Here is a 27,511-nt window from a genome sequence, read left to right on the forward strand (position 1 = left end):
CAAGAAAGGTCTGGATGACATTACGGCCGATTGCCAGTTAGGTCTCTTTTTAACAGAACAGCAGGTGACCAACTTTCTTCCATAAGCGAGATTTGCTGGCGTGGAAACAAGGCAGCATTATGGTAAACAAGAGTCCTGGGCAGCCGGGAACTGAAACCTGATTCAATCTTCTGATGCCGGGATCGGAAGCGTCTGCAGTGAGTAATCCTCCTCCTCTTCACGCTTCAGCTGGAGTCTCACTTCACTGTGAGAGACTTGGCTTAAGAAATATCTGTGAGCCATCAGCGTCCTGTTCAGAGTCCTTGCAATTCCGCTCTGCGGACATGCCCACTACGCCTGCAAAACACCGGCCGATTTGTTCGCAGGCTGTTTTGGGTGTGGGTGTGTTCTTTGGGTTCTGAGCGGATTCCTTATTAGTTCTTTCAAGTTGAAGTAGGGTTGCCAATCCCCAGGTGGGGGCAGGGGATCCCCCGGTTTGGAGGCCCTCCCCCCGCTTCAGGGTTGTCAGAAAGCGGGTTGGGGGGGTGGAAATGTCTGCTGGGAACTCTATTACTCCCTATGGAGATTTATTCCCATAGAAAATCATGGAGAATTGATCTGTGAGTATCTGGGGCTCTAGGAGGGGGCTGTTTTTTGGGGTAGAGAACCAAATTTTCAGTATAGCATCTAGTGCCTCTCTCCAGAATACCCCCCAAGTTTCAAAAAAGATTGGACCAGGGGGCCCAGTTCTGTGAGCCCCAAAAGAAGGTGTTCCTATCCTTCATTATTTCCTATGGAAGGAAGGCATTGAAAAGGTGTTCAGTCCCTTGAAATGTCATGGCCAGAACTCCCTTTGGAGTTCAATTATGCTTGTCACAGCCTTGATCTTGGCTCCACCCCTAATGTCCTTATACCGAACACGGAAACTCCAGGTAGTGCAGAACGCGGAGGCCAGGCTGCTGGTGGGACTACCTCGGTGGGAACACGTGCAGCCTGGGCTGTGGGACCTGCACTGGCTGCCGGTTGTATACCGTGTTCGCTATAAGGTGCTGGTTATTACCTTTAAAGCCCTATATGGCCGAGGACCTGCCTACCTTAGGGACCGCCTCTCCCCATATGTTCCCCAGAGAGCACTGAGATCTAGCTCTCAAAACCTCTTAAAAATCCCTGGGCCAAGAGAAGCTAGACTGAAGACAACTAGAGAGCAAGCCTTTTCAGCAATGGCCCCTCGATGGTGGAATCAACTTCCAGAGATGGTGCGAGCCCTGCGGGACCTGAACCAGTTCCGCAGGGCTTGCAAAACCTCTCCTGTTCCAGCTTGCTTTTGGGACAGAACCTGGCTAAACGGATCTGTAGCCATCCAGTGCATGATTGTGATCTATAGCACTTTATATACCCATTTAATTAACTATGTAATTGCATTTTAATCTGAATTGTGTTTTAAAATTGCTTGTTTATATTGTATTTTATTCATATCATGGTCTTCCATGCCTGTGAGCCGCCCTGAGCCCGCCTTTGGCGGGGGGAGGGCAGGATATAAAAATAAATTTATCTTATCTTATGTCTCCTGGCTCCACCCCCAAAGTCCCCAGATATTTCTTGAATTGGACTTGGCAACCCTAAGTTGAAGACAGAGAAGAAGCGTTATTAATCCTCCGGCCCCGGGAGGGACTACTACTGTCCAAAGAAAGGCGCAGGTTCTAGTCAGCGACTTGCGGGGCCCAAACACCCGCTGACTGCACTCTGTCGCTTCAGGGCGTCCTGCCAGCAGAGAGAAGGCGGGAAACGGAATGAAAAACATCTCCTGGTCGGAGTCTGCAAAGGAGAACCAGGAGGATGGGGGGGGGGGGGGCGGTGTTCGAAACCGGGACCATTGCAAGTATAGAAATGAACATTTGGTAGCGGGACCATTGCAAGTATAGAAATGAACATTTGGTGGCGGAAAGCCCGGGCACTGGAGATTATACCACCACCGCCCCGAGGCAGGCAGCCGCGCGGGCTTTTTCGCCGCGTTTCCCGTCAGTCCCCTACCCGAGCGGCGCGTGCTCTTGCGAGAGGCGGGAGCAGCCAAGCCCTGCCTCCCTCCCTCCCCTCATATGCATTAGCCCCGGGAAGCCCAGACGATTCCCGCCACACACACACACTGAACGACCAGTTGGCAGCCCACCCTCCCCACCCCAAACCCGGCTTTGCCGTCTGTCTACCCCGCGGGAGCGAGAAGCCCTCCGGCGCAGCAGCGGGGCTCCGCCGCTTCTTCCCCTCCCCCGTCCGCTTGCTTTGCTCGCGGCTCCTGCAGCTTTCGCCTCCTGCCCGGGGGGGCGCTCCTTTAGCGCAGGGCTTGGCCGGTGCCTGGAGAGCAGCTTTTTTTTGCCCGACGCTGGGTGTGGCCTGGCGTTGGAGGGGTGGCGGCGTGGCGCGGGCACTTTCCGCAAGAGGCTGCCGCGCGGGGCAGCGCCGGGGGCCGCTGCTGGCGCCGGCCTGGGGGGGCCGCTGTGCTGCATTGCGGGGCAGGCGCCTCCTCCGCCTCCTCCCATTCCCCTCCCTCCCTCCCCTGGAGGGAGCGTATCTGGGCTGGGCAGCAGCGCTGTCCCTCGGGAGGAATGTCCCTGCTCGCCCAGATAATGTTATTTATATCAGCGGCTGGCTGGGCGGCACCGTTCCTCGCTCCCGGCACCGCACCGGCCCCTTGGGGCTCTGCCTCGCCCTTGTCCCGCCGCCGCTGCTGTCAGCCTAAACAGGTGAGTGAGCAGCGCCTGGGGGCGTCCGGCGAAGGATGGATGGATGGATGGACGGACTCGTGCGGGCGGCCAGGCTGGGGGGCGGGAGCGCTCTTCTCCCGCGGGCTGCGGCGTTAGCCAGGCATCGCTCTGTCCCAAGCCTATTTAGAGCTGAGATCGAAGGCGTCGGTGAGAGACGGTTGCAATCAGTTCTTAGCTACTCCCCACCTCCGAGGTTAACACACCCTGAGGCTGGTCCGGGATCGGCAGTCTTTAGAATTGCCTCTTAGAGCCCGCCAGAGGAAACGGGGGGGGGGGGGGGAGAGGAGAGTATGAAGAAGGCAAAGTTAGGCGTTTGGGGGAAGCCTGTCTTCTGCAAGGTTTTGAACCGCTGCGCACCTGGCGGTGGATTCTCCACAAGGAGCGCTAAGAAGGTTACAGCGGTGGGGAAGGTTTCCCAGACTCCTCACCATGTCATCATTGCCCAGATGCTATGCTGCTGGGTGCCTAGGATAGATTCTGGCTTGCCTAGGACAGATTCTTGTTTGCAGAGGCTGACTGGTCATTTAACTTACAGGGAAATTTCCCAGAGGACCTCTGATAGTCGGAAGCCAGCAGAGTCAGGCCACTGGGTTCAGATCCTTTATTGGTAATGGTAATCAGTGTCAGATCGCTAGCTGTCTCTACCTGCACAGTGAGCTGTTACCCATCATTGGCCCCACTGAGCTGAGAAGCCCCTACAGGCTTGCTCCAGGATTATTTTCATATCCCAGTTCTCTCCTGCTTGCTTAAATTCAGACTGTGTTCCTGCTTCTTATTCTAGGTGTCTTGTGGCACCTTACACCCCTTTGTCATGACATCCTAAGAAGAGTTACATCCCTCTAAGTGTTTTATACTTAGTGGGTGTAGAAGGATGTAACTCTGCTTAGGATGACGCTGATGACGACAAGTTCCCCTGTTGTTTTTCTGCAACAGACAAAGAGGATCCCTGTCTGGAATTGGGACCCCCGTGGAATCTCAGACTTCTGACTAAGGCTGTCCCTTATGTAGACACATATTCCCAATTTGGAAAGGATTCAACGGATTTGTCTCCTATTATATGTTTATAAAATTTGGTTCATGGTCTTCGACCGTGGAGTGTAGATTATTTGCTTTGGGGAAATCCAGTGATTGCCAGCGCTGCATTATGAAAATATGTGGGTAGTATGAGAGTTTAGTGCCATTTGGTGAATGAAAATACAGTATCGTTCTGAATTGTACATACAGCTTTCTTTGATCATTCGCTTTCAGGAAAAAAATTACATTTGTGTTTCACATTACAGTATAAATGCAGAGCCTCCTGCTTAGATATATTACATAAAACCATGTCTAATCTGTTTGCATTTATACTACAGAACCCTTCATCTTTTTCCTGTGAATTTTTTAGCTGGATGTGGCCAGTCTAACATTTCATGCATTCGAGAGACGTTATTAGTCTTGATAAACACAGTGAAGTCAGTTATCTCCTCCCCTTTCCAGTTCTTGGTCTCGCACAGTAGCAGGATGAGATCACTGTATTCTTTTACAGATCGTAAGTTACAGAATAAAGATGTTATCTTTTATGTGAACCAACTGTGACATGAAAGTCGTTTTTCTTCATCAGGCATGGGTGTCTGGAAATGTTAGGTATACTTGCTTCTATATATATCAGTGGATGGGGTACCTGGTTGAAATTAATAATCTTCTCTGATGTGCATAGGACAGGAGAATGCTAGATTCTTTAGATCTTTCTGAAAGTATATAGGAGCCTGCTGTTAGTTTTGGAGGGCTTTGGTTTTTTTACAGCATCTCCAGTGTGCAGAAATGCCACAGCTTGAAACTGACAAACAATGACCGACATATATTTTTGACCCGTGGGGAATACTGGGTTGTAACTTTGATCCGTTCATAGTTACTAGCATGACAAATAGAACTAGTGTAGACTGCAGGATTGTATCAGTGTTAATGGTGGACAGTTTCCACCTTGGAAACTGCCCTGTCCTGTTTCATAATATTTTTGCATTCCATCTATCTGAGGTGTCTTTAGATATCTTTTCTTTTTAAGGGGGCAGTTAGAAAAATATTACATTATTTAGATCGAATATGGGACTATAACCACAGTGTGATACAGTTTATGGATATTCCAGTAATTTAACTTGTCTGTCTTGAGCACATATATATTTACCAAGAAGTAATTCCCATTGAATAAGTAAGTTTAGGCTTATATTCTTAAACTGATTTTGCAGAGTAAAAATTGGTGAAAATGATGGGACCTGCTTGCTTCTATGTATTTATTCAAAAGGAAGGCAACCATGAGTGTAAAGTGACCACCTAAACATGTTTTACACATTCACAGACAGACAGACACATGGCTATAACTCCACCTTGTGTATGAATATAAGGCAAATCTTCCTTCCTTCCTCCCTCCCTCCCTCCCTCCCTCCCTCCCTCCCTCCCTCCCTCATCTGAGTAAATACAGTAAATGTGGTAAGGGTCAGGGTCTTAGGCATACAGTTGCTACATTCCCAGCTCCGCCAAATATGTGCTTGCGTCGACCCTTGGTTTGTGAGCCACCCTGAACCTGCCTTTGGCGGGAGGGTGGGATATAAATTAAATAAATAAATAAATAAAGGGGAATAAAGTTTTCTTGCAATGCCCAACTTCTGTATAATCAGCACTAGCAGTCTCTGGGGAAGACATCTGTCAATGTTTAGTAATATAGGAAAAAATGGACTCTCTGCCATCTGTGAATTGAACTCATTATTCTTCATTGTGTCAGAATGTGGAGAGAGACAGCAGCATACAGACAAAAGTGACAAGAATTTTTTTTTTAAAAAAATTTGCTTTTATTAGCTTAAGTATCATTGAACCCTAACTGTGGATCTTTGGGTCTCTGCGAATTGTGCTTATTGTTAGCTTATTTTTCTCCCTCTAGTACCAATTGGTTTGGTTCAAAGTGCCTATCAAAATTCTATTCTTTGTTCTTATGCTTTATTCTTTGCTGCAGTGTATCTGTTGTCTATCTACAGCCCATTCAAAAGGTCCAGATCCTTCCTTTCTAGGGCATCTGGTGTTATTTTAATTGTAAGCACCAACTCCTGCCATCTTCCTGTGACCCTAACTGCTGTGATCTTGCCTCAGAAAAGCACTTCATAAGAAGCTGCTTAGAAAATATCCTGATCTTGTTTCATTCATAATTTCCTCTTAACATTTGTACTTCGTAAAATAATAAACTGTATAATGTAAGGCCTGATTTCCAAATGTCCTGTGCTGTGCAGTACTGACATTCCCATGGCTTCTGCAGACCCAGCAGAAATCAGCCATATCAAAAGTTGGGTGATCACATATCCCAGCTGCCTTGCTTCTTTCTCGTGGTGCAAGTTTTGTAACCCTTAGGCAGATTCTGTAGCCCTCTGTTCTGATTAGGGACTGTTGAGATCAGAAAGTGTTCTTGATGATGTTAGAATTAATATTCGTTTTACACACGGCCTTTCTACATGTAGAAAAAAAGTTGAATGTGAGCTATATTTATAAGGTTTTGTCAACACCTCGTCAACAGGAGAGCCAGTTTGGTGTAGTGGTTAAGTGTGCGGACTCTTATCTGGGAGAACCGAGTTTGATTCCCCACTCCTCCACTTGCACCTGCTGGAATGGCCTTGGGTCAGCCATAGCTCTGGCAGAGGTTGTCCTTGAAAGGGCAGCTGCTGGGAGAGCCCTCTCCAGCCCCACCCACCTCACAGGGTGTCTGTTGTGGGGGAGGAAGGGAAAGGAGATTGTAGGCCGCTCTGAGTCTCTGTCCTTGAAAGGGCAGCTGCTGTGAGAGCCCTGTCAATGCCACCCACCTCACAGGGTGTCTGTTGTAGGGGGAGAAGATAAAGGAGATTATAGGCCGCTCTGAGCCTCTGTCCTTGAAAGGGCAGCTGCTGGGAGAGCCCTCTCCAGCCCCACCCACCTCACAGGGTGTCTGTTGTGGGGGAGGAAGGGAAAGGAGATTGTGAGCCGCTCTGAGACTCTTCGGAGTGGAGGGCGGGATATAAATCCAATATCTTCTACCTTCTTCTATCTTGTTTTTGCATTGATGTAGTTTATATTAAAATGGCTGGCCCCCTTGCCTGTCGTGTAAGTAGCAGAACTGGGCAGGCAAAGTAAGGGGTCAGCACTTTGAGGGCTCCTCAGGTACATAGAAAAATACGACTGTAACCTTGGGGCAGCACCAAGAACAAGGGACTGTGGGGTTGTCATCACAGCACTGGCGGCTGAGACATAGAGTGAAAGGCGCAGCCACATCCTGAAGATGAACCACAAACCCACAGAGACTAGAGTTATTCCAAGTGTAGGTTTAACAACAGCAACAAAAAAAAGGTGGCCTCCAACTTCAGGGGATGGGTCTGGATGTCAGGGAAGGCCAGGAAGAAGGCAATGAGGCAAAACCTGGGATGGGTAAAGGAAAGTGAGGAGCAGGAGCTAAAGAACTCCCCAAACTCAAGGGAAAGTGAAGGGAGCGAGGGAACTCCCTGCAGGAGAGCAAAGGAAGGGCCCTTTGTATGTGGACAATACTTGCTAATAAAAAAAAACTTGAACTGCACTTAGGATGTCCAAGCAAGTTCATGAGGGAGTCTTGGACCATTGCCCAACTACAAGTTTGCTGTGTACCCTGCACTGTAGCATCCTTGGGAGCCCACAAGCCAACTTCATTGATTAACTACGAGAAAGGAGTTGGGGGAATTCTGAAGACTAGCTTGAGGAGGATTGAATATACTCTAGGAGGCAGAAATGTTGAAGAAGAAGAAGATATTGGATTTATATCCCGCCCTCCACTCCGAAGAGTCTCAGAGCGGCTCACAATCTCCTTTACCTTCCTCCCCCACAACAGACACCCTGTGAGGTGGGTGGGGCTGGAGAGAGCTCTCACAGCAGCTGCCCTTTCAAGGACAACCTCTGCCAGAGCTACGGCTGACCCAAGGCCATGCCAGCAGGTGCAAGTGGAGGAGTGGGGAATCAAACCCGGTTCTCCCAGATAAGAGTCCGCACACTTAACCACTACACCAAACTTGACAGCACTTAAGAGTAAATTAAACAAAAGTCTAATGGAAAGGGGAGATTTGGGGAGTGGGGGTGTTCCAAATTATTCCCTTTTCCTACAATTCCTTATGGGGTTGTTATGTTTATACTCCATCCTTCCTTCTAGGATCTCTCTGGAATGTATACAGATTGTCATAGACAGAAAATATCAATTAGATTATTGGTTTTTAAGGCAGGGGATGTATTTTTTAAAATAGATACACTTAATGTCTTGTAAGAGTGATCCCCAGTCTCACACCATTTTGATTTCACATACAACTATTCTTCAAGCTCTTTTCCTAAAATAGATTACACAGCTCCTGTGTATTTCATACTGTTTTTGTACTTGTTCCACTTTCTGTAAGTTTTAAGAGTGTTTTCCAAATTGAGAAACAAGGTATGTTATTAATGGAGGGCAGAATTAACAGAGGGCTGAATTCACATTTCTTGGTACCGGGGCCTTTTTTTTTGGTAGAAAAAGCCCAGCATGAACTCATTTGCATATTAGGCCACACCCCCTGACATCAAGCCAGCCAGAACTGTGTTCTTGTGCATTCCTGCTCAAAAAAGCCCCGCTTGGCACTATAGTTATTCTCAATACATTGTTTACTGAAATATTATGAATAGCATAGTTTACCAAAGCAGATAGTTGACTAATCTTGCTATATAACTTAATCCTAAAAACTGTCAGTTCTAGAACCCTGCTGTGAAGAGTGATGTAGGACCCTAACCTGAATTCCAATGCTATGGTTTCCCAGTTTTATATTTTCTCAAGTGATGTTAGGAATGTCTCTTCATCTTAATGAATGTTAATACAGGAAAGACATGAGCTGTTTTTATACCAAATGTACATTCTAACCATTGTAAGCTTTACATTCAAGTGATGAACAACAATTGAGTCTCCACATGTGGCTAAAATCTGCTTTCAAAGGACTGGGTTTAGGGGCTGAGCCCAAACCATTATTTTATCAATTCTGATTCTGTATTGAATGTGATGCTCTGGAGTATTCTCAGAGTGATTTCACAGATTTGACATTATACTATGTGATGCTGTGGAGTTTTCTCAGAGTGCTTTCACAGATTTTAGAATGTGAGCTGCACTTTACAAAAACTGTGAAACCCAAGCAAACTGGAAAAAAATATTCCCAAGTCTTTGTCATTTTTGGAAGGACTGCTAATGAAAGCTGCGAATCTCAGTTGGTGCCCTGTTTTAAAATTAAAATTCTTAAGTGGCTGATATAAATATTTGGGATTGTAAAAATTAAAGTTTAGATTTTACTGATTAAGAAATGGACCAAGTCCAGCATAAAATTCATGTCGAGTAGGGTTGCCAATCCCCAGCTGAGGGCAAGAGATCCCCCAGTTTAGAGCCCCCCCCCCCCGTTCCAGGGTCACCAGAAAGTGGAGGAGGGGACAGAAATGTCTTCCGGGCACGCCATTATTTCCTATGGAGACCAATTCCCATACAGTATAATGGAAGATTGATCTGTGGGTATCTAGGGCTCTGGAGGCCCCTGTTTTTTTAGGTAGAGGTACCAAATTTGCATCATAGCATTGGATGCTTCTCCTCAAAATACCCTCCAAGTTTCAAAAAGATTGAACAAGGAGGTCCAATTTTATGAGCCCCAAACAAAGGTGCCCCTATCCTTCGTTATTTCCAATGGAGGGAAGGCATGTAAAAGGTGTGCGGTCCCTTTAAATGTGATGGCCAGAACTCCCTTTGGAGTTCAATTATGTTTGCCACAACCTTGCTCCACCCCCAGACTCCCCAGATATTTCTTGAATTGGACCTGGCAACCCTAAGTGTTGAGACAAAGCAAGAAGTCATTGGTTTAAGATAACGGTGAGCTAATGATCTCTCAAAGCTACCTAATTTGATACCAGCCAACTCACTAATCTTTTAAGAGCTGTAAGACTGCACTTTCACACATGCTAAGTAATACAGTTTCAGTCCTCTTCAGTGACTGTTTGCAAGTGGATTTTACCGTTTCACACAGTAAAATCCACTTGCAAAGTGCATTGAAAGTGGATTGAAAGTTCATTATTTAGTACAGGGGTGTCAAACTCATTTGTTATGGGGGCCGGATCTGACAGAAATGAGACCTTATTGGGCTGAGCCATGTCGGGCCGGGCCATATGTGGATCTATTTAAGATCTGGTAGCAGAGATATAAACTTTATAAAGGACAAAAGCAAACACAATTAAAGATTTTCTTTAAAAAAAACCCCTTAAAATAAAACATACTTAAAACATTAGCACTTGTTGGTCTTAAAGGTACTTTTTTGTGTCTCTCCCAGGGGATCCAGGAAACTGGGAAAAAGAAGCTCTGGCTCTTTACTTCCTTCCCCAGGGGACCAGGAGGGGGAGGAGCCTCAGCCAATAGAAGGAAGAGAGGCTTGGCTCAGTAGCTCTGCTGTGCAATTGAGAGAGCCTGGCAAAGCAAGCACTCCCTCTCTCCTTCCTCCCCAAGGGATGAGCCTCAGCCAATGGAGAAAATAGAGGCTTTGCTCTGTAGCTCCTGTGTGATTGAGCAAGCCTTGCAAAGCAAGCTGTTATGCAGAAGGAAGCAAGAGTGAGGGAGAAGGAAGCAGATGACAGCCAGTTTCTCGGGGTCCTGATAGGAGCCCTCCAAGGGCCTAATTCGGCCCCCAGGCTGCATGTTTAATACCCCTGATTTAGTGTGTGTGAAAACACCCAGAAGAGAGAAAAGCTTTCTGTATATGCTTTTTCTCATTAAAGAACTTACTGTTGCATCTCTTCTCTCATCCATATTAAAGATATAGGAGCCCTGTCTGGCATAGAATCCGGAAATACTGTTATCTAGGTTTGGCTAGTCTGAGATTAACGTGTAATGTTGTCAGTTTTGTCTCTCTCTCTCTCTCTCTCTGTGTTGCATGTGCCGTTTGCTCTTTACTGGGCCAAAAGTGCTACATAATCTCTTCAATGAACTGATCTCCATAATAAAGCAGGCACAATTTTTGACAAACCAAGTCAAATGCAGCCCACCCATCTTGTATGGTCTGTCAGATACTTCATGTGTAGACCTGAACTTCATGTGAGAGAAAGTCTGAACCTTCAGACAGTGATTTCTGAGTTATGGGAAAAGGTCAAGGTTGATTCAGATTCATTCATTCTTGCTGGATGTTTGTTAGATGTTTGCTAGAATGCTTACCTTGTAAGATTTTGCATTGCATTCAGAAATATTCAGAAAGTGCCGTGCTGTCGTACTCTTATACAGTCTTCATATTTTGTGTTAATTCCTGAGCACAGTCCAACTTCAATGTGAAAGAGAAAGAGGTCCCTCATTAAGTTCCGTAGAGTGGACACTGGCACCACTGAATGTAATGTGGGAGTTCTTAGTGACAAGGGAGTGATGAATCTTTATTGAATCCCCTGTAGGAGTTCGCTGAATGGGAGCATATGAGTATAATGAAATGGCACATTGAGTACAAGCTTCTGCAGGAACCAGCTGCCAGTCCTGAGGGATCGAAAGGTACAAGTCAGCTCACAAACTCTTGAGATCCTCAGTGTTTTTTTTTAGCACAGTAAATTGGGGGGACTACCACCCTATAGCTCCCTAAAAGCTACACAAACAACATTAAAATGACTAAAGGAATGCATTTAGGTTTATCAAACAGTTTACCATTTTTATTCTTGTATAATGACAATTTCCTCTTCATATTTCCTGTTCAGGTCTCCAACTGTTTGTTTGTTTACATAGCAGGGCTTTTTTGGGTAGAAAAAGCCCAACATGAACTCATTGGCATATTAGGCCACACCCCCTGACATTACTGGTAGTTGCATCATCTGTTCAGTAGGCTACTTTCTGCATATTGACACAAAACAGTACAGTGCCATCAGCTGCATTTCATGGATGTTCCCATCCCCAACACAGCCAGAGAGAGAGAGCCACATGTGGCAGAGTGGGCAGCTGCAGGCCCAGCTTCTCCTAGGAGAGGGCACTCATGGGCTGCTCCATGTCTCTTGCTCTTTTTGCAAGCCCATTGGAGGCTGGAGTTGGCAGAGACGATGGAGCATGTGGTCTTGGGAGTGCATTGCTGCCTAGTGCCTTCCTTCTGCTGGAGACCTTTTTTGAGCTGGAGCCATGGTCAAACCAGCCAGAACTGCATTCCTATGCATTCCTGCTAAAAAAGCCCTGTTACATAGTCAGGTAGGAACCCTAATATACCAGTTGCTCCCAATCAGAACTGGTTTTAAAAGGATTTGAGATGCATTTCTTATATTCAATAGTTTTGTTCTGTAAATTCCCCTCAAAAGTACTATTCTTGTGGGGTATCCTTAAACTAAAATTATCATGAAGCGAGTACAAATTAAATAAGTACATGTGATCCCTGAAAATTGCTTTGTGCAAATGTGGCCTTCTGCAGTATGCCAGTTGCTAGCTGTCACACTTTCTCTTCATTCACAGCCTCAGTCACTAGTATCAAAGAATGTCCTTTGGCTTGCAAATTTGGTTATGAATACAATAGAATAGTCCAGTTAGTGTTTTCACTCAATCTTATGTAATTTTCCTTCTTATTATAAACCGTCCCACACATCTTTTGCTCATGTAGGTTTCATGAGCCCCACCATAACTTTTTTTGGTAATCATAGGGAGCTCCCTCCTCCCGTTGTAACCAGTAGAAAAGCTGGTTGAATCCAACCCATAAAAGACTTTTGATGTGACAATTTCAGATTCTGGAAAGGCTTTTTTCTCCTCTCCTGTACCATGTTGGCTAATCCTGCCTCCACACCATATCTGAAATTACTTTATCCCCATCCACATTGTATCTGATATATCTTCCTGTGCAACTTCTAGAAGCTTTTCTATGTTCAGTAGCTCTGCTACCTAGGGTTGTTAGCTCTGAGTTGGGAAATAGCTGGAAATTCGCGGGGTGGAGCTTGACAAAGCTCTGTCCAAAACTTCTGGGGCCAAGTCCATTCATCTGTTAACTGATAGTGCTGGGTGTCATCAGCATATTGATGGCACCCTAGCCTAAACCCCCAGATCAGTTGGGCAAGGGGACACACATAGATGTTGTGGTTACATAACATTTTGTTTGTCTTAAGCATGGAGTTAACTGATAGAATCCTTTTTCTTGGTGTTCTAGTGTTCAGAGCATAGCAATATATTGCATTGCATCACAATCACTATTATAATATCCTACTTCAAAAAAGAAAAAACATTAAGACAGGGAATGTATAGCATTCCTTGGTGAGAATAGCATATTTAATGAGATAAGAAACCAATATCCCTGGGGGCTGTTTGTTCCAAGTGTTTAATAACTTATAATTCAGTTATTTCCCTTTCTATTCTGTTTGTGAAGTCTCTTTGCAATAAAGCGGCTACTTTTGAGGTCACCCGTTGAATGTCCTGGAAGTGTTCCCCTGCAGGCTTCTCAGTGTAGCTCTGCTCTAACTTTGTTCTGAGAGTTAACTGTGTTTGAGGAGGAAACTTGAGGACAGATTTTCATCCGTGATCAAGAGACACAGGTTTGCATGGCAATGTGGAAGTCAAATGGCCAATGACTGCAGCATATCATGTCAACAAACTAAGGAGGGCTAAACTTTGCCTTCTTGGCACTTAATTGTCTTTGTCCTGTTAACACAGACAAAGCGACAAATTCCAGCCTGGCTGATACCAAAGAAAGTTCAGAAAAATCGACACAGGCTCTAATGTACCCCCATCCTTAGCAGTTCCCCTTTCCAAGACTGCCACTGATCTGCTAGCATCTTGAAGTGTATGTCCATAGTACTTGTAAAAAGCCTTTGTTGGCATCAGAGCTGCAGGTGAACCATCAAAAGCCTACATCAATAACATATGGACATTCTTGTACATGTGAAACTTGCCCTTCCTTTAGGTAATGATGTGTCCAGCAAAGGGGTGGCGACTGGGGTAGTGAGCTCCTTTGGGTGGTGCTGACCTCCCCTGCCCCACCTCTGGTGCCACCCTTATGTGGTGGTGCTAGTTTGGCAGATTGTGCCAATGGTAATTCCTGACATCTTCAAGGGCAGCCCCACATAGAACATTTTGCAGTAATCTGTTCTCAATATTACAGTAGAACTGATCAGCATTGCCAGGTCAGCTGTGTGCCGAAAGAAAGGCACAGTTTTCAACCCAGATGTAATTGAAAAATGGGATCTAAATATGTACATAAATTGCTTCTTTGTCTTCAAGGTCAGATCCAAAAGCATTCCCAGGTTTAAAACTGAATCTACCACCACTAAACGCATCCTATCCAAAGTGGGCAATGAAACTCCCCCAAGTTTATTAGATTTCCTGACCAGCATCACTTCCATCTTTTCTAGATTCAGCTTTAACTTTTTTGCTTAACCACCTGATCATGACATCCAACAGTACCCAAGAACTGACACATTAACATCCAGAGGCTTAATCAAGGATATGTATAGCCAGGTGAAATTAGTGTGTTGATGACACCCAATTTCAAAGCTATGGATGATTTCACAAGTGGTTTCACATAGACATTGAGTAATATAGGGGAAAGAACAGAACCCTGAGGCACCTCACACAACTTTAAGGATGCAGACTCTGCATGCCCGTTCACCATTCTCTCTGTGTCTTTTCATTCAAAAAAGATTAACATTTAAGTGTAGCAGCACCCAAAGTGAGCTTTGACTCATGAAAGCTTCTACCCTGCGAAATGTTGTCGGTCTTTGAGGTGCTCTTGGACTCAAAAGTTGTTCTACTACAGACTTTCCATCTGACACTATCTTCAGAAAAACCTGACATCAACGCGAAGGCACTCCTTGTATGCCCACCTGATAGTGCAGTAGTATCAAATACTGGAAAGAAAAAAAAAACCACTTGAACCAACAGAAAGGCATTTCCACTATCCATTTGTAATCTGAGCCTGTCCATCTACCAAGGCTGTCTAGGTTTGTCAAGGAAAGGGGCAGAGCCTTGCTGAGTTTGCCACAGCAGAATGTCCCTCCCAAGGATTCCTTCCTCTCCACATGCACACACACCACCTAAAGCAGATGAAATACAGGGATACAGAGGGCCCAGAGTACCTTCCCTGCCCTCAGGCAACTGCCTATTTAAGTCAGGGCATGATGAATTTGTATGGCCAGATCTATGGCACGAAGAACCCAGAAAGAACAAACAAATCTCAGCAGGACATGAAAGCTGCATGGGGGTGGTGGTGAGCAGGCAGAACAATATGGCTCTTCCCAGTGAGTGTGTGAGAGAAGGAGAGATCACAGTCCCTCTGTTTGTTTTGCATTTGTTTCAGAAGTAATTTGTATAGTAAAATAGATAGTAAAGAGTTAACTAGAACCTGATTATGGGATGGAGAAAACTTCACCCCCTAGACTTCTCTCTTCCTTTCTTTTCCCGTGTTAGTCTGAAGGTTGGTTGAAATATAGCAGGCATTCAGCAACTTCCATGAGTAAAGCAATTTATACCAGTGAGTGTGGGCTTGTAGATAGTTTATTTTGGCTGCTGTGTGTGTGTGTTCACTTTCATTTAGTGGAATTGCAGCTTTTGGTGAACCCTTTGAAGGCAAAAAAGAGGACAGGGAAATAAAGACTGTATTCAGGGGAACTGCACTGCTGTCTTTGTATTTATTTGTTTTAGGGAATGGGAATGTCTCCAGGCTCCACCCCCAAAGTCCCCGGGTATTTCCTGAGTTGGACCAGGCAACCCTACCCCCCACTGTGGAAAAAGGGATACATTTCTTCCTAAAGTAGCCTCACTACTGCTCAGCTTCAGGGATTGAGCAACATCTCTCCCTGTGCAGGGCTTTATATGTAGGCTTGCCAACCCTCCAGGTGGGGCCAAATTATTATTGATTTCCAGATTACAAAGATCAGTTCTCTTGGAGAAAATGGCTGCTTTGGAACATGGACTCGATGGCATTATACCCTTCTGAGGCCCCTCCTCTTTCCCGACCCCACAATCCCCAGCCTCCACCCTCAAATCTCCAGAAATTTTCCAGCTCAGACATGGCAACCCTATTCTAACAGGATTCTAAGATTGATCTTTTGAGCGCTAAATGTTCCTTTTTTTCTGTATACCTATGATTGCCTCTTAAGTGTAGAACTAGAACTAGTGACCTCTGGAATGATGGATTATATCGATAGCAGAATGCACAAATGCTCATAAGTGCAGCAGAGCCATCTGGAGAGCGTGTGTGTGCTGGCAAGAACAAAGTTACACGGAGCCTCTTTATATTTGCAAACTAATATGAGTTATTTTAAGGAACTCCATTCTAGATAGGATAGAGGAGTGCTAGGTTCCATAATCTAATCTAACTAGCTAGGTGGATGGATGGAGATACGAAAAAGCATCCTGTTCTCAAGATAGAGAGAGCTGGCATTGTGTGTAGAAAGCAAGTGAGATGCCAGAAGGAAGAAAGTTTTCCCTAAGAGTAAGCAATCTACACTTCAAAGGGATAGCATCAGAGAGAAAGAGAGAAGGGAAAGATATTTAGTGTCCCAGTGCTTCTATCCCTCTTACCCTCTTGTAGTCTTCCTCTGTCTTCTCAAGCAAAAGACAGCACAAATTCCTGCACTTCCAGTACCCCCTCTCAGCGTCTCATTACTCAGCTCACAAGATTCATCTTCTTCCTTAAAGCTTCAGAGTGAGTTCTAGGGAGTGGCTTAGTGAGAACACCTGCAATCATTTCTTCTGTTGGACAGGAGGTCAGCTTGATGATGTCTTTATTTTGCAGCTTTCTCACTACGTGATCTTTTATATCGATGTGCTTGCTTTGCATATCCACATCTTCTTGTTTAGACAGATGAATGCAGATTTGGTTGTCTTCATGTACTTCTATGGGTAGTTTGTCGGTAGTTGATGCAGCCATTGTATTTCTTGACAAACTTGCACACCTCTGATATGTATTCAGCTTCAGCGGTAGATACTACAATTATATCTTGCTTCTTACTTGACCAGCTTACATCTCCCTTTCCACAGAAAAATATGAGACCACTAATGGATTTCATTTCATCTAGGTCTCCTCCCCAGTCAGCGTTTACATATGTCACTAGCTTAGGACTGTTATTGACTGGTAGTTTAAGCTTAAAGTGTGCAGTATGTGCCCTTTAGGTATTTTACCATTTAGGTATTTTACAAGTATCTTAATTGCATTCCAGTCTTGGTTGATTTTTTTGCACAGGAATCCTACCGCAGTGCTAATGTCTGGTATAGTCAGTATACTAATGTAGAAAAGCTACATGTAGCTTTTGTAGAGTGTGTGAGAGAAGGAGAGAGCACAGTCCCTCTGTTTTGCATTTGTTTCAGAAGTCATTTGTATAGTAAAATGGATAGTAAAGAGTTAACTAGAACCTGATTATGGGTTCTGCCTGAAGCTTAGTGCTTCATGATATCTGTTGTTGGCAGGTAGTTCTTTAGTGTCAACCCATTGTTTTAAGTAGCTTACTTCCATGGGAGTTGGTGAATGATGTATTCTCAGAAATGTTATAAGTTCTTTGATCTCTTGCACTTGGTTGATAAGAAAGCTTCCACCTTTCTCTCTTTGTTTTTATTTATATTTATTTATTAAATTTTTATCCCACACTTCTCTAAGCAGGCTCAGGGCAAGTAACATTAAAAATCCGTTGGTACATAAACATGAATAAAATAATTAGACAATTAAAAGATGGTGAGATAAATATAACAGTTCAGAATCCCCCCAGTGCTGGATAGATGGTAATGGGAGTCACCAATACGTATCATATTGGGACTCCACATGGGGTGGATGGTCAGGGCAACTACTATGTAGGGAGGCCAGATGATTGGTGTCCACCGCCTTAACTAAAAGCCTGCTGGAACAGCTCCATTTTACAGGCCCTGCAGAACTGCAATAAGTTCCACAAGGCCCTGATCGCAAATTGGAGAATGTTCTATCAGGTAGGGGCCAGGGATAACTGGCAGATATTGATCAGTGGAGTGCAAGGCTCTCCGGGGATGGGGGGGGAGGGTATATGGGGAGAGATGGTCCCTTAGATATGCTGGTCCCAGGCTGCTCAGGGCTTTAAAGGTTAATACCAGCACCTTGAAGCAGATCTGGTACTCAACTGGTAGCCAGTGCAGTTGGCAGAGCAACAGCTGAATATACGCCTGCATAGATGTCACAGTCAGCAGGCATGCCTCTGTACTTCGTACCAGCTGGAGTTTCCAGGTCAGGTTCAAGGGTAAGCCCACATAGAGTGTTACAGTAATCTAACCTGGAAGTGACAGTTGCATGAGTCACTGTAGCCATGTCCTGAACAGAAAGATATGGAACCAATTACTTGATCTGCTGAAGATGATAAAAGGCAGATCTGGCAATAGTGGTGACCAGAGCCTCCATAGAAAGTGAGGCATCCAGGATCACCCCTAAATTCTTAATCCTCAGTGCAGGCACCAACAGTGTCCCATCAAGAGCCTGGAGCCTGATTCCTGAACATACCCCACCCCAGCATAGTCAACTCTGTTATAAGTTTTAACCACTCAGCCACTACCTCCAATGCCCTGCCCAGATTTTCTGGGGCAGAGTCGGGGCATCCATCAACAGATGGAGCTGGGTGCCATCAGCATACTGATGGCAACCCAGTGCATACCTCCATGCCAGCTGGGTGAGAGGGTGCGTATAGATGTTAAACAACATCGATAAGAGAATGGCCCCTGTAGCACCCCACATTTAAGTGAGTACTGCTGGGAGACCCTCTCACTGAGTGCCACCCTCCTTCTCCAACCATGAAGAAAGGAGGAAAACCATTGTAGGGCAGTCCTCCTAACTCCTATGTCGGTGAGGTGGTAGGTCAACAGATTGCAGTTGACAGTGCTGAATGCTGCTGTCAGATCCAAAAGCAACAGCAGCGCCAACTCACCCCAACCCAGCTGTCTCCAGAGGTCATCTGTGAGGGCGACCATCACCGTGTCTGTCCCATGGCCAGGGCAGAAATCAGAATGAATGGGTCCAGGATTTGGACTTGTATATTTGTATTTGAATGCCTAGGTAGTGTGTTATGTTTCCTAGTTGCTTGATTTCTACTTGTTGGTTCAGATGGTGTGCTATTTGCTCACTGTCATCTGGCTTTTCATATGCTAAAATTGTCAACATAAGCCAATATGTAAGAAAATTTGCCAGTTTTATGTTTGATGAATAGGCAAGGATCAGATTCACTCCTCTTGAAGTTTGCTTGAAGTAATATGTTATTCAGTTTCATGTCCCAAGCTCTAGCTGCTTGCTTGAGCCCATAGATGCTTTTGTTAAGTTTGTATTCAAGTCCTTCTTTGCCTTTTTCTATGAATCCAGGAGGTTGTTGCATGTAAATGTCCTCATCTAGTTCTCCATGCACGAATGCAGTCTTCATGTTTAAGTGCTCAACATGCATTCCCTTGCTTGCTGCAATGCTTAGCAGTGTTCTTACTGTTGTGTGTTTCACTACTGGTGCAAAAGTTTCATCATAGTCTTCACCAGGTTTCTGTAAGTATCCTTTAGCTACTAGTCTGGCTTTGTGGTGCTGGATCTCACCTTCTGCACTGTGATTCAGTTTGAAAACTGATTTGCAACCAGTTTTTCTCCTTGGAAGTAGCCTTGTAAGTGTTCATGCAATGTTCTTGTATAGAGCTTCAAGCTTCTCTTGTGCAGCTTGCTTCCAAAACTGTACCTCTTGTGGTGGTAGCTAGGATATTTCTTCCCATGTCACTGGTTCTGGTACTTCTGTCATTCTTGTGAGGTAGCAAAGTCGCTTGGCTGGAATATCCCACCCTATACTCTGAATCTCAGCGTCTCAGGGCAGTCACAATCTCCCCCACCCTCTGCAACAGACACCCTGTGAGGTAGGTGAGGCTGAGAGAGCTCTTACAAGTAACTGCCCTTTCAAGGACAACTCCTTCGAGAGCTATGGCTGACCCAAGGCCATTCCAGCAGCTGCAAGTGGAGGAGTAGGGAATCAAACCTGGTTCTCCCAGATATGAGTCCCCGCACTTAACCAGTACACTAAACTGACTCTATGGGCCTGTCCTCAGTTAAACTGCATCAGCTGGCTTTTCCTCATTAGCTGCTGAGAGCAGATTTAACTTCTTAATTGCTGGTCTGCATTACCTTAGTCACAGCAGGAGATAGGCTGGAGGAAAGAGACTTGAGCATGTACGCATTGATCCATGATTGAATTCTTTGTATTGTGGCTCCAGTTAAAAGAGCATTGAGAGAAGACTGACGAAGGGTAAAACCAACGAAACCGTAGGAAATCCAGAAAATACGGTCTTTTTGATCTCTTTGTGAGAAATTGTGCAGAACGACACCCCTGTCTCCACCCAGATTCTGAACTGCAAGAAGTGGCTGAAGGCAGTGCCTCTGAAACATGACTTTAGAAAACAGTCTGAGGGAGCGTCATGTGGGTATTCATTCTACTATTTTGCTGTATGGACTTACTATAAACTGTGCACTAAATGTTTGTTTATACACTTTTTGTGTGAGTGATAATTCAACCGGTGATGTTTTGAAGGATATATTGTGCTTAATACACCAGTACCTGTGCTATTGTATAGCTTTTCCTCATTAGCTGCTGAGAGCAGATTTAACTCCTTAATTGCTGGTCTGCATTACCTTAGTCATAGCAGGAAATAGGCTGGGCCCATAACCTGATGGGTTATATTGGTAGCAGAGTGCACAAAGGCTCATAAATGCTGCAGAGCCATCTGAAGTGTGTGTCCTTCACTTCTAACATGGAGATCCATACGTTAACGTGCTCATTAAGTGGGTGGCGCTTGGCAAGTCATTGTCCTTTTATCTTAGATTCTTCACGTATTTATAAAATGTAAATTAATTCATTAGCTATATATAGCCTACTTTCTTGTGAAAGCTGAGAGCAGGTTTCTAAAATCATCCAATTAATATGTAGCAAAAAATGTAGCTGTGCCTTCACACAACTTTAACTTCACCAGAAGCAAGTTATATATATTTTAAAAAGTCTAAAAATGATTAGATGTGCATTTGCAAGATCCAGTATGATGTTGAAGGTACAATTTTAGACTAGAATTTGGGAGACCTGGATTCAGATCCCCAGTTGACCAGGAAAGTTGCTGTTTCACTTTGGGTCATTCATGCTTCTTCTCTCAATCTACCTCACAGGGCTGCTGGGAGGATAAAATGGGGAAGGGAGAATATTGTATGCTGCCCTAAGCTCTTTGGAGAAAAGGCAGCTGGAAAATGGAAGAAGGGAATTCCATAGCTGAGGAGCAGCCACCAAAATGCTTTCTTCTTGTACCCTTATAATTCTAAGAGTGTTTAGGTGGTAGACATAGGAGGGTGTTCTTGATTGATCTTAGATGTTTTGATGGGACATGGAGCAAAGGGCTTGTGGAAGCTGGGGAAATGATCTGTTCTGTGAAGTGACCTTGATATATAGATCTTAAGTGAAGAGGAGGTGAAAATAAATAACTCCAGAAATGGAGTATTCTTATCCGCTTCAAAGAGATTTGGGCATATAATATAAAAAGGGAGAGATGGCAGCCCTGAAGTTTGGAAGCAGGTTGTAAGTGGAAGAGAAAAATTCCAAGGTATTTTGAGTGTGTGTCTGTAATGCTGTTGTTTTTATGTAACTGCCTTCTATTTTTAGTGTGAGATGTATGTGGACTATTTGTATGTCTTCCATGCTGCTGCAGATTAATTGATACAGGACACTCCAGTCTCTATGCCTTTTTGGAATGTACTGAATGCAGGTTAGAATTACAATATCCGCTTTGCAGTTGATATGCTTCTGAGAAACTGTTCTGTGTATTAACCATTCTTGGCCCAACACTTTACCCACTTCTACTGCTCAGCAGTCATTGTGTGTAAAATGAGAGCTCTCCTTGGCTTTATTCTACAGTAAGGCATTATCATGATGGATGAGTTAATATAATCAGGAAATGTTTTAATGGTATACAGGAGGGGCCATTTATTGGGCTAGCAGCGTCAACAGAGGTGTCTAACTAATTTGTTACAAGGGCTGGATTGGACATAAATGTCACTGTCAGGCTGGGCCATAAAATGTAATGCCAGACACCAGAGATATAAACTTAATAAAGGACACAGGCAAACCCGTTTAACAATATTTTTTATTCAAAATATAAACATTTAAAAATATTAACACTCTTAACAGCATGTCCTTTATTTAACAGTCTTTGATAACTGACACCTCTTCCTCTGAATTATTGCATCAAAATCTGGAGTCAACATCTGTGCTGTAGCAATCTTGAGTATGCTGTTTGGAATGTACATTTGATTTATTAACACTTATTACAGAAAAGAGCTGTTCACAGACGTACGTTGTCTCAAACACAGAGAGGATTTTAGAAGCAAAGGCCTTAAGCTGGGACAATTCAGACCCTCCAAATGATAAAATTGGCTGATGTCAATTTCAGAAAGCTTATCCTTCAGTAAAGCATTACACTGCTTCCTCACCTACCTGGCGATTTGTGGCATGCTTTAATTGGTAGGTGAGGAGCAGTGTCAATGTCTCATTTTGTCAACTGTACTGACTCACTATATGTAATCTGCCTTGAGTACACCTCCCTCACCTTACAGAAACTTTTCCTGTCCGTTATCCTCCTCACTCACTAGCACAAGAAATCTTAAGGGTCCTCTTCCGTCTCTGGAAATACACTTCCCTGCTATGCTAGATCAGCGGTTTTTTTCTCTGCAACCTTGAAAGTATTTTTGTATGTCAAGCTGGGTTTCTTCCCCTTTGGAGAGGTCCATCCCCAAGCATACACATATAATATAAACTCTCCAAGGAACTTGAGCTACTGTCCTCAACACTTGCTCAATCCACCACAAAAATCAGGAATCCATCACAGATTCGCTAGCCACCTGTCAATGCCCAGACTAAATCAGCCTTTGTCTCCCACATCTCTGTGTGATTCATCCACACTAATCCACTCTCCTGCAAATCTCAAATCTGTTCCTACTGACTATTCCTTTCCTTTCACTTCAATCCCACTTAGAGACCTAACCTTCCACAAAGACACGCATACACCCAATGGTGCTGAGGTGCAAGCATGGGGACTAACAACTGGGAGATCTAGGTTCATAAGCCCCACTCTGCCACAGAAGTTGCTGGGTAACTTTGACCAGTCAGTTTCTCAGCCTGATATACCCTGCACAGTTGTTGTGAGAACAAAAACACAGATGAGGAGAATGATACTTATAAATTGCTTTAAGTCCACATTTGAGGAGAAAAGCAAAGTACAGCTGACAAAATCTCACTAAGTCTTTAAGGTGGCTCAGGACTCCTGTTTTATCTTAGCCTCCAACTAAACCCCTGCTCTTGCATGCCACCTGCCCCCCCAACACAACCACTCAGCACCTTCCCTCACCCCAACAGCTATATTTCTCCTCCACTCCCATGGCTTTCCAAATGCAGTTCCCACCACACACCCCACCACACATACTCAACCCTTCCCTTCCATGCTCCTCTCTCCAGTCCCTTATATCCCACTCTGAGATACGCTCTGGCACTCCCATTCCTACACTTCCCTTAACATCCGTTTCTATCAGCAGCTCCCTCTCACCACCACCTTCACACATAACGACTTTCTCTCTTCTTCCTTCCCCCCTCTGTTCTCCCAAAGGGCTGTTTCTTCAGCATCATGGTGGAGAAGAAGAGAGAGAGGCAGGCAGAGAAGAAGGCGGTGGCAACAGTAGTGAAGGAGGAGGCTTCTGCTGCTGAAGTGAAGGAGGAGGCCTAGCATGTGCACTTCCCCCCCTTGCCTCTGACAGGAGGAGAGGGAGTGGCAGCTACACATGTTCAGCCAGGCCCAACTGAGAGAGACAGGAAGGGGGGACCCTCCACCCAGCCAACCTGATGCAGGGCTTTTCACTGCTCTTGCTGCCGCCACCTTCCTCTTCTTCACTTGCAAGCCAGAAAACAGATCTGCATGGGCCGGTTGTGGTCCCTGAGCCATATATATGACACCTCTGATTTAAAGTCTAGCTTTGATTCATTTATGTTCTTGGATAAATTGTGTTATTGGATAAATTTGTAAGTTACTGACCCAAATGACCAATTCTCATGGTAAAAGAGTAAAAGGTTTATTGGTATCATGTACAGAGCATAGTCTTGTGCTGTAGACACCCAAAGCCAGGAATAACTAAATAATATGGTTACACAATATTATAGTCAAAAAAGCACCTGCAAAGCCTCTCCCACCAACCAAACATTTGTTCTCATGGAAGGTGGTACCTAGAGTTATTTAGAGTATCAAGGTCAAAGGCCAAGTCTTCCCACTTCGTTACCAGAGCAACACAATAGATAGTTAACCATGTCTTGAAGCAAATCAACTACAAAGCATAATTTCTGTCCTTACTTGCACAAGTCTTAGTGGTCAGATAGATGTGTTTTCAAACAGCTATAGGAAATGAAAGTTACAGAGTTCAGAGTTCAAAATAAGTAACGTCACTCGAGTTCAGGTCTGTTAGAAGACATGTATAAAACATGGGAGGCTCATCTTGAGTCTTTAACTGTGTTTCTGTTTTCTATATCTGCTTAAGCTTGTTATGTGTTTTAAAAATATTTCATTAATATCCTGCCCTTCCTCCATAAACCTGTGAGTGGCATTTTTAACCATTCAACAGCCCTCTGATTAGACAGAGACCATGGCTGTTTCTACACTTGGCAGAAAATCCTCTCAGTGTTCATTTAAAAGTGATCACCTACATTGCATGTTGTCTTCACTTCTGTCTTGCTTTGCATATTCCGAAGTCCTCTACACTCATTTTGTTGAATGGGCATTGAAAATGGCATCACCCTGGAGTTGCTCCTCACTTTACAAGAGTACTTTTGAACAGGAGTTTTCCTGAACATCCAGATCTAAGTTCATAATTTTCAAACTCCTCCCCATTCGCTTGCAAGAGCACTGATTCAAAAAGGCGCTAGGAGTGTTGCTCAGGTGCACTGGTGTGTGCTCTCCTCGGGCTTCCCTCGCAAAGGAGGCCCAACTCGGAGGAGAACGTGCTCCACCCAGCAAAGCCTGTTTTGGGTGGTTGGGAGTGTGGGTGACAGCAGCGCCTTGACTGGGGTTTCAATCCCCACCACCACCTATGACTGGGAAATCTCGAGAGACAGCTGAATTGAACCTCCAGCCTCTGGGAGGGGCAAGGGCCTGCAGGTTTCCTTCCTTCTTTTGCAAATATAGATGTAAAACTCTGCAAAAGGTGAGGAGCAAATTTTTAAATGTGGAAGCATTTTGAATGATGCGACTTTGTAGCAGGTGGATTCAGTGCTCACTAGATCTGAAGCAAAGCTGAATGGAGAAAGGGCCAATGACCTGTTCAAGGCCATACAGTGGCGACAGTTTTGCCGTGGGCTCTTGTATGAAAGGAAGGGGAGAACAGAGCAATGTTAGTCTAATAGTGCCTTTAAATTTCTCTAGCCGATGTAGCATGTGGCTATGATATGAGAGCATATATGAATGAAAAATGGAAAGATGGTGACGGTAAGAACAGCAACACAACACTTCTAGCATAGTGCTTGACAAAAGTAAACACACAAACTCACTAGGACGGTAAAGCCTCAACGCCTGATAAAATCTTAATTAATTCCCAGCTTAATTTTGTTCAATAAAACTTCAGTGCTGAATGTGAGCCAAATGTGCCCCTCAGGGTACAAGTTCTGGAAGCAGAGCCTGTGGTGGCAGGCAACTTCAGTATGCACAGAATAAGCTCAGTGAACTCTTGGTGTGGCATACAGTGTACCACCTTAATTCCAGAAAGTGTAGATTATAATGAAAGACAATTATTCCATTTCTTGTTTGTCCATCCCTGAGTCTCATTACATGAAACTGAGCATCCTTATTATAAAAGCCAAAGGGTTTTCTAACATTGAGCCTCGCCTAACCAGCATTAGCTTTTTATAGTTGTGATTTGCGCCAGAAAGGTGCATAAGCAGGAGATAAAACACCCTTGGACAGACAAAATCTGATAAAAAGTCACATTACAGATGTTATTTACAACTGAATTGAATCAGGTTATCCACAGTGAAAGAAAAAGACAATTCGAATTCAATTTTCTTTCTTTTAATGAGTTTGTATAATAATCTCCATAAAATGAAGTAATTGTGCACAGAGCTACAGGAAGTAGTGTTGCCAGGTGAAGCAGACAAGCCGGCAGGGGATTTACTAGGAGGGTCTGGGAGAGGGGAAGGAAGAAGCATGACTGAACTCCAAAGTGAGTTCTGGCCATTGCATTTAAAGGGACCTCATTCCTTTAAAATGTTTTCCCTCCATTGAAATTAATGGAGGGCAGGGGCATTTTCTTTTGGGGCTCACAGAATTGGACCCGATGGTCCATTTTCTTTTAATGTCAAAGATTTTATTAAACAGTAAAAGCATTTACTTTTATATATAGTGGTCCAATATTTTTGAAGCCTGGGGGAATTTTTGAGGAGAGGCACCAGCAGCTACGCTGAAAATTTTGTGCCTCTACCTTAAAAAAACATCCAGCTTCCACAGAGCCCCAGATACCCATGGATTAATTCTCCATTATACTCTATGTCAGTTTCCATAGGGTATATTGGAATGCCCAGTGGCCTTCCCCCCCTCTGCTTTCTGATAGCCCCCCCCTCTGCTTTCTGAAGCAGGGGGAGGGGCTCCAAACCAACTGGGGGTTGGCACCCCTAACAGGAAGTAGAATCTTCCATCTGAGGCTTCCTGCTGTTGTTGTTCTCGTTTTTTTTGGGGGGGGGAGAATATATTTTGCAGATATTTCATATAGAAATATTAAAGCAGTGATACTTGAATGTTGTACATTTGCCATTAATTGGAAGAAAAATCAACATTTTACTGTATCTAGGGAGAGATGCAGGTTCCTCTGTGTGTTTCATTAAACAGGAAATGGATAAAATCTTTGGAATCTGTGTTCAAAGCTTCCATTTTGTATCAGGAGAAACACAGTTTTTTTGTTGCATAAATACCTCAAGCAAACACAGAATATCAGCATGTGGATGAGAGTTTAATTACCATCATCAGAGTTTGAAGTACTGGAAAAACAATGTGGATAGAACTTACACAAGTCTGTATTCCAGATGGGTAGCCACGTTCGTATGTACTAGCAAGATAAAACAGGAGTCCAGGAGCCCTTTAGAGACTAAAAAAACGTATTCCAAAAGCTTATGCTGGAATACATGTGGCTGGGACCACCTAAGGCCACTCAGAAAGCTTCCACGGTAGAGTGGGGATTTGAACTTGGTTCTTTCAGATCCTAAACCAAAACTCTTAACACTACACTATACTGGTTTATATGAACTCATGAAGAACCCAACATCCTCTCCCAGAAACAGTTAAGATAAGCCTAAAGCTCCATTTTCAAAATACGAGCCAATTATTAGAACAGTCTCTTAAGGCAATGAATGCAGTCTTCTGAGGCTCACTACTAATGCAGTAATTTTAAAATAAACATACAATAATAAATGTTGTTTCCCAAGTCATTTAATTTTTTGATTATCACCTCTAGGACATAAAAACTTATTGTTGGAAAAACTATTGTAAGCTGCTCTAAGTTTATGGGCGGGAGAGGAATATAAGCCTAATAGTTTTTCTCTTCAATGCACGCAAAAGAATCTTTACTTTACTTTACTTTACTTTATTCGATTTATATCCCGCCCTACCCCACCGAGGTGGGCTCAGGGCGGCTTACAACAATAAAAGCTAACAAAGGTCGATTTAAATACAATTAAAATTATACAATAAAATACATAAAAGCCTAAAAATACATAAAACTCACATTGATATACACTATGCTACT

General features: G+C 44.1%; 1 protein-coding gene across 1 annotated transcript in view; it reads left to right on the forward strand.

Annotated features, from left to right (window-relative positions):
- The first annotated feature begins 2,528 nt into the window (after positions 1-2,528).
- Positions 2,529-27,511, forward strand: part of SPTB (spectrin beta, erythrocytic) — a 206,409-nt gene continuing 181,426 nt past the window's right edge. The window contains exon 1 of the mRNA XM_060262547.1: positions 2,529-2,717. The gene's annotated coding sequence lies outside the window, so the exon portion shown is untranslated. The remainder of the gene's footprint in view (positions 2,718-27,511) is intronic.

This window comes from Heteronotia binoei, chromosome 21 (assembly GCF_032191835.1).
Source record: "Heteronotia binoei isolate CCM8104 ecotype False Entrance Well chromosome 21, APGP_CSIRO_Hbin_v1, whole genome shotgun sequence".
NCBI lineage: Eukaryota > Metazoa > Chordata > Lepidosauria > Squamata > Gekkonidae > Heteronotia > Heteronotia binoei.